Here is a 13012-nt window from a genome sequence, read left to right as displayed (position 1 = left end):
ATTTCGAACTCGTTATGGTCACTACGAGTTTGTAGTGATGCCCTTGGGTCTAACCAACGCACCCGCCGTGGTCATGGACTTAATGAATCGGGTGTGTCGTCCTTTTCTAGACAAATTTGTGATAGTATTCATAGATGATATACGTATCTATTCACGAAGCGAGGAAGAACATAATCAGCACTTGAGACAAGTTCTAGAAACATTACGGGCGGAGAAGCTGTTGGATATAGTGTCTAAGTCCATAACTTTATTTGGTATGTACTTGACCCGACCCGGCATGGTCCATTTGGGTTGCATGGCATTGCAATACTTGGATAGACTAAATGAGAGAATAAGGCACTTATGATTATTAATATATTATAAGTTCTAATATATTAATAATAGTATTATTTAATTAGTATTGATCAAGTATTAATCTAGTATTAATTTGGTGATCAAAGTGAGACTAATTAAATATATAGGGTTGATTATGACAATCATCAATTCTTTTATGATGGATTAATGATCCATGGTTTATGGGTTTGGTTATTACCATATGGAGCTCCATGGATAGTCCATGGGAGTTACAAACCCATGGGTCATGAGAAATTAAGAGTCATGACAATTAAGGGCATTCATGTGTAAACCCTAATTATGACAACACTATAAAAGGAACCCTATGGCTAGCAAAATCATGACCTAGTGTTACTAGAGAGGGCATAACCGATTTTGAGGCTAAGTGACATTCTCTCAAGTTATTCCAAGTCTTGTGGTGTTGTGTGAAGCATTTGAGGCACAACATTTGGGGTGCTAGGCTCACAAAGTCTTGTAGGAATCCAAGCAACAACAAGGTATGTATTTCTACTAGTTTTTATGTTTTATGTAATCCCCATGCCATGCTAGTTAGGAAATAACCTTGAAAAGGAAATTTGCATGTATATAGAGAAAACTTAGATTCAAGGTTATTAGGGTTGCATGTACACTTAGGAAGTGTTAGAATTCTCAAAACCCATCAGTGGTATCAGAGCCTAGGATTGTTTTCTGTATACTTGATGCAAAACTGCTTAAAAATCGAAAATTCTGCACTCTGACGACTGGACTCGCCGAGTCCATGGGGAGGACTCGCCGAGTCCATGAACAAATTCATTCTACTCGCCGAGTAGAATAATGCACTCGGCGAGTAGGAGCGTGCTGGGCAGTTTTTTCGAGTTTTGTTGCTGGAAATGGACTAAGATCATTATCCCAATCTGTTTTGGACTTGTAAAATCTGTTTTTCAAAATGATAATGATTATGTTAACCCATTTTACATGACTTTTATCAATTTTCAAGTATTGTATATGTTTATATGATTTTCTTGAAATTGCTTGACATGAATTTGTGTTCTTATGAGTTTTGAGAAGATCATAGGAATTATGTGTAACCTCCATGTGTGTTTAATTCATGATCTTAATGGCTATGATGGTGTCCATAACTTGTCCTCAAGTTATGGATAACCAAGAGTCACTTCTTTTAATTATGATTAAAGAACTAAAGAGGTTTCATAAAATGAAGAGTCTTCATTTTTATGAACCATTAAAACTCATAAGTTACAAATTGAAGAGACTTGGAATAGTTTCAAATCTTGCCCTCAAGTTTTGGAATTTGAAAAGTCTTACACTTTAGTACTTTAATTCCAAATTAAACCTTAGATTTTTAAAAAGTTTAAAAATCAACACTTATACTATTATTATAATTTTATGATATAGATATGTATAAGAATATGTCATTCTTACCGTTAGTAGGCCTCATTCACGAAGCCGTTCTATAAGGAGGGTATAAGGTTGTTGCCTATAAAATGGTGACTTAATGGGTGTCCACTCTCACCCACCGCTTCCTTGATCGGTGGAGGGTCGTTAGCCGAACGGGTAGGATATGACTTTAAATACTCGTTAAAAGTATAATGAATTATAAAGTAACTATACATTATAAATTCCCAATCTTAGTTACTTTAGGAAAATGTGAAATTGGTGCTAGCCCATAAAATTACACTTTGTACCTTACCAAGTCGTTAGTGGAGCGTGTGTGGTTAACTGGCACACTAACATGGACTAGTAAGAGTGGCAAAGGGTAACTTGACCTTATTATAGATCGGTGGAGCGTGTGTGGTTAACCGGCACATCGATTAGGTAATATTGTTGAGGGTACCAAGTCAATTTGTATGGTTATTCACACCTTGTTTGTGATCCTCGGCATCCCAGTCACAAACTTGAGAGGGCACAATCGAGATTCAAACATGCCATTGAAAAGTTGAATGTATCTCAAAAGATCTAGGAGTTTCAAAACCAATAAAACCTAATAATAAAATATTTCGTTCTTATGGTGGAAATTGGTAAATCGTCATTTACCTACCTTCAAATATTTTATAGTATGGATTACGGCATCCCTCTTCCAACTATAAATAGTTTGTTGGATCCTAGCCTTAATATTTCATCTGGGTGAATTATTAAGGATTCCTAATCTAATGAAACTTGTCTTTCTTTCCTTTCAGATGTCTTCCAACAATGCTTCTGGCTCAAAACCCAACAGGCTCCTTTTCCCTTATGAACTTGTGTGGTAAGGTCATCTTTGATGGATCCAATTTCAATGAGTGGATCAGAAACATCAGAATGATTACCCGCTATGAGGACAAAGAATATGTCTTCGATAGGGAGCTTAAGGTTGTGAATGAAGCCACTGCTACTCCTGAAGAGTTTGCGGAGTTTGTTGCACATGAAAAGGATGCTACTAAAGTAGCATGCATCATGATGGCCACCATGACTCCTGAACTTCAAAAATCCTATGAAGATTTCTACCCCTATGAGATGCACCTGGATCTGATGGAAAGGTACCATCAGAGCGCGCGTCAAGAGAGGTATGAAATCATCTCCTCCATGATAACCGCAAGGATGAAGGATGGTGAACCCATCACCGGTCACTTGCAGAAGATGCAAAGGTTCGTTGACCGGTTGCTGAAGCTAAATGTTGACTTTCCTGAGGAAATGGCGATTGACATCATTCTCCATTCCTTACCTCCAAGTTATGATCAGTTTCGTATGACTTATAATATGAACAAGGAGGAAGTCACACTTAGCAAACTTCAAGGACTCTTAAGGACAGCTGAAAATGGCCTTAAGGGTAAAGCGGTTGCTACTTCTACTCCTTCAACAGCCCCTGTTCTGGCTATTGGGCAGGGAAAGGGTAAGAAGAGGAAAAGCCCTTCGAAGGGTACCAAGGGTAAGACTCTTGATGGTTCCTCTTCAAGTGGGACAAAGAAAGGTCCCATTACTCCTTCTTAAAACCCAAAGGAAGCGCAGTGCTTCTATTGTCAGGATAAGGGACACTTCAAGCGAAGCTGCCCTAAATATCTGCAAGATGTAAAGGATGGGAAGGTTAAACCCACCCATACAGGTATTTACACAATATTGTCTAACAACTCATCTAATGCTAATTCTTGGGTGCTTGATACAGGGTGTGGTATTCACATTTGTACTGATTTGCAGGCACTAAGAAGAAGTGAGCAAGTGGAGCACGGGAAGATAAACTTAGTCATGGGCAACATGAAAGCATCACCTGTTACCAAGATAGGAGTTTATTCTTTTCATGGCTTGTACAAACAAGGTTTTTCATTTTCATTTGATAATAAAAATGGTGCTATTAATGTTTATTACAATGATGTATTTTACTTTAAAGCATTACCTTGTGATGGTGTATATGAAGCCGTGAATGTTGTAGACAATCTAGGAAATAATGTGTTGTATATTGATTCTTCAGATAGCTTGGATAAAGCATCCTTGTGGCATTGTCGTCTTGGACATGTTAACAAGAAGCGCATAGGCCAACTCCAAAAGGTTGGAGTCTTGGAATCATTTGACCTCAAGTCAGATGATAGTTGCGAGTCTTGTTTACTTGGAAAAATGACAAAGTAACCCTTCACAGGTACTTGTGATAGGGGTGAAGGTTTGTTGGACCTTGTACACACGGATGTGTGTGGGCCCTTCAGAGTTGCTACAAGGGATGCTAATCGCTATTATGTGACTTTTACTGATGATTACAGTAGATATGGATATATTTACTTAATCAAGCATAAGTTAGAAACCTTTGAAAAGTTCAAAGAGTTTAAGCAGGAAGTGGAGAATCAATTGGGCAGGAACATCAAGATGCTCCGATCCGATCGGGGAGGAGAGTATCTTAGCATTGAGTTCCTTGACTATCTTAAGGAATGTGGGATTGTCTCACAATTGACACCTCCCAGAACACCACAGTTGAATGGTGTAGCTGAGAGGCGCAATCGAACCTTGTTGGATATGGTTCGTTCCATGATGAGTCGAGCTTCGTTACCAATCTCTTTCTGGGGGTATGCCTTAGAGACTGCCGCCCATATCCTTAATCTAGTCCCTACTAAAAAGGTTGCCAAAACACCTCACGAGATGTGGACTGGGAAAGTTCCCAATTTGGACCACATCAAAATTTGGGGTTGTGAAGCTTTCGTGAGGCGTGAGACTCATGATAAGCTTGAACCTCGAAGTGAGAGGTGTATTTTCATCGGCTACCCACAGAGATCCTTTGGTTACCTCTTCTATAGACCCAGTGATAATGTGGTCTTTGTAGCAAGAAGAGGAGTCTTTCGTGAGAGAGAATTCATATGCCAAGGGGACAGTGGGAGGCAAATTGACCTTGAAGAGCTTCAAGAGTCAAGTGGTGAAGGAACCTCAAATGCTATCGACCAACCTGAGGAGGAAACTCCTGTTGATCCGATAGATGAGTCTGTACCTCCAAGACGTTCCACTAGGGTGAGGAACACACCTGATTTTTATTATGGTTATCACATCACCACTGAAGGTGATACATTTATTAGTGATAGTACACTAATAGATTTGGATGAACCTAATAATTACAGGGAAGCCATGGCAGGCCCTGAGTCTGCTAAATGGAAGGAGGCTATGGACAGCGAGATTCAGTCCATGTATGACAATCAAGTTTGGAACTTGATTGACAATGTACCAGGTCGTAAGACAGTTGGGTGCAAATGGATCTTCAAGAAGAAGACCGACATGGATGGGAAGGTACATACTTACAAAGCGCGACTGGTTGCGAAGGGCTCTACTCAAACTCCGGGAGTTGACTATGATGAGACCTTCTCACCAGTAGCTAAAATTAAGTCTATTAGAGTATTGTTAGCCATAGCTGCATTTCATGATTATGAAATATGGCAAATGGATGTCAAAACCGCTTTCCTTAATGGAAAGTTGGCTGAGGATGTTTACATGGCTCAACCAGAGGGTTTTGTCGATACAAGATACCCTAATAGAGTGTGTAAGCTTGATAAATCCATTTACGGATTGAAACAAGCATCTCGCAGATGGAATCTTTGCTTTGATGAGAAAGTCAAAGAGTTTGGCTTTTCTAGGAGTGAGGATGAGTCTTGTGTGTATGTCAGGGCTAGTGGGAGCATAATTAGCTTCTTGGTGTTGTATGTGGATGACATACTTCGCATAGGAAACGACGTCCCAACCTTGCAGGAGGTTAAGTCCTGGCTTGCGAAGTGTTTCGCTATGAAGGACCTTGGGGAAGCTGCTTATATCCTAGGGATAAGGATATTGAGAGATAGGAGTAAGAGACTAATTGGACTTAGTCAGAGTAATTATGTGGATAAGGTACTGAAGAGGTTCAATATGCAAGATTCCAAGAAAGGAGAATTACCAATCCAGAGTAATGCCAAGCTAAGTAAGACTCAGAGTCCGAATACAGAGGCTGAGATAGCTGAGATGAGTCATATACCATATGCTTCCGCGGTGGGCTCAATCATGTATGCTATGACCTGTACTCGCCCTGATATGGCCTTTGCTTTGAGCATGGTCAGTAGATATCAAGGGAACCCTGGCAAGGCACACTGGACAGCGGTAAAGAACATTCTCAAGTATCTGCGGAGGACTAAGGATTGGGTCCTTACCCTCGGAGGCAGTAATGACTTGAGAGTGGAAGGATATAGCGATGCTAGCTTCCAGACTGATAGGGATAATTTCCGATCTCAGTCAGGCTGGATCTTTATCCTAAATGGAGGGGCAATTACTTGGAAAAGTTCCAAGCAGGAGACAATAGCCGATTCTACTTGTGAATCAGAGTACATAGCAGCAAGTGAAGCAGCTAAGGAGGCGATATGGCTAAAGAACTTCATCGGAGACCTTGGAGTTGTACCAGCTATAAAGGAGACAATGGAAATTTTCTGTGACAATGAAAGTGCGGTTGCTTTGGCTAAGGAACCGAGAGATCACGGGAGATCTAGAAACATTGACAGAAAATACCATTTCATCAGACATCAAATAGAAGAAGGACTCCTCGTGGCAAAGAGGGTATCATCAAATGAGAACCCGGCAGATCCCCTCACGAAGGGACTGGGCAGGGTTAAGCATTTACAGCATGCGAGGCGCATTGGGCTGAAGGATGATATTAGTTTCAATAATTAGATTCCTGAAACTTGTAAAATGTAATTGACATTTGATGATAAATAAAAGTTGTTATTTATTTATGAGTAAGGTGTTACTATCTTGTGTTGATTGTTTACTATGTTTCAATTTTGCATGTTTTTACTTCCAGAATAATTATGTTATTATTCAAACCATCCACAGTCAGTCAAACTTTGGAAGTAAGTATTGATTTAAGACTGTCATGAATTTGGCTTGTATGATTTGTCTGAAAGTGCTTTGGACAATGCAATGGTTGTTACAACATTCATGAGTACTCATAAGGGCTGAGTATTGGATCCAACCCACGCTCACTTGCATCACTTCATGGAATTTATCTCGAGTGATCGTGAGACGGTAATATCATATAAATCTTCAAACCTAGAGATATGAGTTGTTGACTATGAGTTGGTTATTCATTGATTGCACGAAAACGCATTAGTAACTCGATGTCATAAAACGTGCCTTTGTGAATAATTCAACAAGTAGTTAGTACAAGCATATCAGTCGAAGTTTATCTGTTCCTTCTAGAAATAGAAGCGATATCTGGGCCCCTCGATGATTTGGTTTTGACTTATGTACCGGGCCCGGTCAGAACCTAATTGATGTGTTCAATTTAGTTCTATGTCGAAACAAATCAGAGATCGAGAAACAAATGCTGGACAATAAGTAAGACCATGTTCCATGTGTTTGTCCGGCTGATATCATGAGAACAGAGGATTATATGATCACTTATCATAAATGGTGTCTCATCATCATCTCAGTTCCGAGAGACTTTGAAAGAGCTACGATTGCTAGTCGGATTTTGAAGTCATATTTGCAAATATAGTTATTAGACTTATCCAAGTGGGAGACTGTTGGATATAGTGTCTAAGTCCATAACTTTATTTGGTATGTACTTGACCCGACCCGGCATGGTCCATTTGGGTTGCATGGCATTGCAATACTTGGATAGACTAAATGAGAGAATAAGGCACTTATGATTATTAATATATTATAAGTTCTAATATATTAATAATAGTATTATTTAATTAGTATTGATCAAGTATTAATCTAGTATTAATTTGGTGATCAAAGTGAGACTAATTAAATATATAGGGTTGATTATGACAATCATCAATTCTTTTATGGTAGATTAATGATCCATGGTTTATGGGTTTGGTTATAACCATATGGAGCTCCATGGATAGTCCATGGGAGTTACAAACCCATGGGTCATGAGAAATCAAGAGTCATGACAATTAAGGGCATTCATGTGTAAACCCTAATTGTGACAACACTATAAAAGGAACCATATGGCTAGCAAAATCATGACCTAGTGTTACTTAACCGATTTTGAGGCTAAGTGACATTCTCTCAAGTTATTCCAAGTCTTGTGGTGTTGTGTGAAGCATTTGAGGCACAACATTTGGGGTGCTAGGCTCACAAAGTCTTGCAGGAATCCAAGCAACAACAAGGTATGTATTTCTACTAGTTTTTATGTTTTATGTAATCCCCATGTCATGCTAGTTAGGAAATAACCTTGAAAAGGAAATTTGCATGTATATAGAGAAAACTTAGATTCAAGGTTATTAGGGTTGCATGTACACTTAGGAAGTGTTAGAATGCTCAAAACCCATCAGAAGCTATATGCGAAATTATCAAAGTGCGAGTTTTAGATTAGGAAGGTAACTTTCCTTGGTCACATGATTAGCGAAGAAGGCATACACGTGGACCCTTCCAGAATAAAGGCAATCGAGAACTGGTCAGCACCAAGAACGCCCACAGAAATCTGTCAATTCTTGGGTCTTGTTGGCTATTACCGTAGATTCATACAAAACTTCTCCAAAAATGCTAAGCCGTTTACTACCCTGACTCAGAAGGGTGTAACTTTTAGTTGGGGAGAAAAACAAGACACTGCGTTCCAGACACTGAAGCAAGCCCTGTGCAGCGCACCTATCTTGTCTCTTCCAGAAGGGACAGAGGATTTCGTTGTATACTGCGATGCATCCAATCAGGGGCTAGGTTGTGTGCTTATGCAGTGAGGAAAAGTTATTGCTTATGCCTCGAGACAGCTTAAGGCACACGAATTCAACTACACTACTCACGATCTTGAGTTGGGAGCAGTGGTCTTTGCACTAAAAATAAGAGACATTACCTTTACGGTACCAAGTGCACCATCTTCACTGACCACAAAAGCCTTCAACACATCTTTGATCAGAAGGAACTTAATATTAGACAACGACAATGGGTAGAGTTACTCAATGATTACGAATACAAAATTCGCTATCATCCCGGTAAAGCCAATGTAGTAGCGCATGCCCTTAGTCGAAAGGAGTACTCAGGTCGTAGGGTGAAGGCACTAACCATGACAATCCATTCACATCTGTCCACACAAATTAAGGAGGCTCAGTTAGAAGCCTTGAAGCCGGATAATGTGGCAGATGAAGCTTTAAAAGGAATGGAGAAGAACTTAGAAATCAAGGGTGACGGAGTTCGTTACTTCATGAATCGGATCTGGACACTGAAGTTTGGTGGCTATAGAGACATTGTCATGAATGAAGCCTATAAGATTCGATATTCTGTTCATCCAGGTTCAGATAAGATGTATCTGGATCTAAAGAAACTCAATTGGTGGCCAAACATGAAAGCAGAGGTTGCTACCTACGTGGGCAAGTGCCTAACTTGTGCCAAAGTCAAGGTAGAATATCAAAAGCCCTCGGGTTTACTTCAACAGCCCGAGATACCTGAGTGGAAGTAGGAGCGAATTACTATGGATTTCATAACCAAATTACCCAAGACATCGGGTGGTCATGACACCATTTGGGTAATCGTCGATAGATTAACCAAATCCGCTAACTTCCTACCAATTAAGGAAATAGACAATATGGAGAAATTAACCAGAACTAACATCAAAGAGATTGTACGACTGCATGGTGTGCCAGTCTCTATTATCTCTGATAGAGACAGTAGATTCACCTCAATATTTTGGCAGTCGCTACAGAAATCTTTGGGGACTAGGTTGGACATGAGTACAGCCTACCATCTACAAACCGACGGGCAGAGTGAGAGAACCATACAAACACTAGAAGGCATGCTGAGATCCTGTGTGATCGACTTTGGTAAAGCATGGGATACCCATTTTCCACTTGTCGAGTTTTCATGTAACAATAGCTACCACTCTAGCATCAAGGCTGCCCCATTCGAAGCCCTATATGGCCGCAAGTGCAGATCCCCTCTGTGCTGGGCTGAAGTGGGTGACATGCAGCTAGCTAAGGGACAAGTCCCTGGTAGCACTCTCACTGGTCCGGAAATCATTTGAGAAATCACAGAAAAGATAGTACAAATCCAAGAACGACTAAAAGCCTCTAGAGATAGACAAAAGAACTACACAGATAAGAGACGAAAACCCTTGGAATTCCAGGTTGGTTACCGCGTTCTATTGAAGGTCTCTCCCTGGAAAGGCATGATACGCTTCGGAAAGCATGGAAAGCTAAATCCAAGATACATTGGACCATTCGAGATCCTCGCTAGAATTAGCCCAGTAGCCTACAAACTCCGTCTACCACAAGAGCTCAACAACGTATATCCTGTCCTCCACGTGTCAAATCTAAAAAAGTGTCTATCCGACGAAACTCTTGTGATTCCATGCAAAGAAATTGAGATAAACGAGAGTCTTAAATTTGTGGAAGAACCAGTAGAAATCATGGATAGGGAAGTCAAGCGAACGAAACAAAGTCGCATACCAATAGTGAAGGTTCGCTGGAATGCCAAGCGGGGACCAGAATTCACTTGGGAGCACGATGATCAAATGAAACGAAAGTACCGGCATCTTTGTCGGTTTTGGTGTCTAAGCCCATAACTATAACTAGTATGTACTTGACCCGATAGTAGCATGGTCCTTTTAGATTGCCTTCACCAGTGCAATTTGATAGAATGGACTTTTGAGAATAAGGTTATTGTGATGGGTTTTGAGCATTCTAACACTTCCTAAGTGTACATGCAACCCTAATAACCTTGAATCTAAGTTTTCTCTATATACATGCAAATTTCCTTTTCAAGGTTATTTCCTAACTAGCATGGCATGGGGATTACATAAAACATAAAAACTAGTAGAAATACATACCTTGTTGTTGCTTGGATTCCTGCAAGACTTTGTGAGCCTAGCACCCCAAATGTTGTTCCTCAAATGCTTCACACAACACCACAAGACTTGGAATAACTTGAGAGAATGTCACTTAGCCTCAAAATCGGTTATGCCCTCTCTAGTAACACTAGGTCATGATTTTGCTAGCCATAGGGTTCCTTTTATAGTGTTGTCACAATTAGGGTTTACACATGAATGCCCTTAATTGTCATGACTCTTGATTTCTCATGACCCATGGGTTTGTAACTCCCATGGACTATCCATGGAGCTCCATATGGTTACAACCAAACCCATAAACCATGGATCATTAATCCACCATAAAAGAATTGATGATTGTCATAATCAACCCTATATATTTAATTAGTCTTACTTTGATCACTAGATTAATACTAGATTAATACTTGATCAATACTAATTAAATAATATATTAGAACTTATAATATATTAATAATCATAAGTGCCTTATTCTCTCATTTAGTTTATCCAAGTATTGCAATGCCATGCAACCCAAATGGACCATGCCGGGTCGGGTCAAGTACATACCAAATAAAGTTATGGACTTAGACACTATATCCAACAGTCTCCCACTTGGATATGTCTAATAACTATATTTGCAAATATGACTTCAAAATCCGACTAGCAATCGTAGCTCTTTCAAAGTCTCTCGGAACTGAGATGATGATGATACCCCATTTAAGATAAGTGATCATATAATCCTCTGTTCTCATGATATCAGCCGGACAAACACATGGAACATGGTCTTACTTATTGTCCAGCATTTGTTTCTCGATCTCTGATTTGTTTCGACATAGAACTAAATTGAACACATCAATTAGGTTCTGATCGGGCCCGGTACATAAGTCAAAACCAAATCATCGAGGGGCCCAGATATCGCTTCTATTTCTAGAAGGAACAGATAAACTTCGACTGATATGCTTGTACTAACTACTTGTTGAATTATTCACAAAGGCACGTTTTATGACATCGATTTACCAATGCGTTTTCGTGCAATCAATGAATAACCAACTCATAGTCAACAACTCATATCTCTAGGTTTGAAGATTTATATGATATTACCGTCTCACGATCACTCGAGATAAATTCCATGAAGTGATGCAAGTGAGCGTGGGTTGGATCCAATACTCAGCCCTTATGAGTACTCATGAATGTTGTAGCAACCATTGCATTGTCCAAAGCACTTTCAGACAAATCATACAAGCCAAATTCATGACAGTCTTAAATCAATACTTACTTCCAAAGTTTGACTGACTGTGGATGGTTTGAATAATAACATAATTATTCTGGAAGTAAAAACATGCAAAATTGAAACATAGTAAACAATCAACACAAGATAGTAACACCTTACTCATAAATAAATAACAACTTTTATTTATCATCAAATGTCAATTACATTTTACAAGTTTCAGGAATCTAATTATTGAAACTAATATCATTCTTCAACCCAATGCGCCTCGCATGCTGTAAATGCTTAACCCTGCCCAGTCCCTTCGTGAGGGGATCTGCCGGGTTCTCATCTGATGATACCCTCTTAGCCACGAGGAGTCCTTCTTCTATTCGATGTCTGATGAAATGGTATTTTCTATCAATGTGCCTAGATCTCCCGTGATCTCTCGGTTCCTTAGCCAAAGCAACCGCACTTTCATTGTCACAGAAAATTTCCATTGGCTCCTTTATAGCTGGTACAACTCCAAGGTCTCCGATGAAGTTCTTTAGCCATATCGCCTCCTTAGCTGCTTCACTTGCTGCTATGTACTCTGATTCACAAGTAGAATCGACTATTGTCCCTCCATTTAGGATAAAGATCCAGCCTGACTGAGAGCGGAAATTATCCCTATCAGTCTGGAAGCTAGCATCGCTATATCCTTCCACTCTCAAGTCATTACTGACTCCGAGGGTAAGGACCCAATCCTTAGTCCTCCGCAGATACTTGAGAATGTTCTTTACCGATCTCCAGTGTGCCTTGCCAGGGTTCCCTTGATATCTACTGACCATGCTCAAAGCAAAGGCCATATCAGGGCGAGTACAGGTCATAGCATACATGATTGAGCCCACCGCGGAAGCATATGGTATATGACTCATCTCAGCTATCTCAGCCTCTGTATTCGAACTCTGAGTCTTACTTAGCTTGGCATTACTCTGGATTGGTAATTCTCCTTGCTTGGAATCTTGCATACTGAACCTCTTCAGTACCTTATCCACATAAGTACTCTGACTAAGTCCAATTAGTCTCTTACTCCTGTCTCTTAATATCCTTATCCCTAGGATATAGGCAGCTTCCCCAAGGTCCTTCATAGCGAAACACTTCCCAAGCCAAGACTTAACCTCCTGCAAGGTTGGGACGTCGTTTCCTATGAGAAGTATGTCATCCACATACAACACCAAGAAGCTAACTATTCTCCCACTAGC

The sequence above is a fragment of the Lactuca virosa genome, chromosome 5, assembly GCF_052849685.1.
Source record: "Lactuca virosa cultivar CGN04683 chromosome 5, Lactuca_virosa_CGN04683_v6, whole genome shotgun sequence".
Lineage (NCBI taxonomy): Eukaryota > Viridiplantae > Streptophyta > Magnoliopsida > Asterales > Asteraceae > Lactuca > Lactuca virosa.
This window is presented reverse-complemented; position numbering follows the sequence as displayed.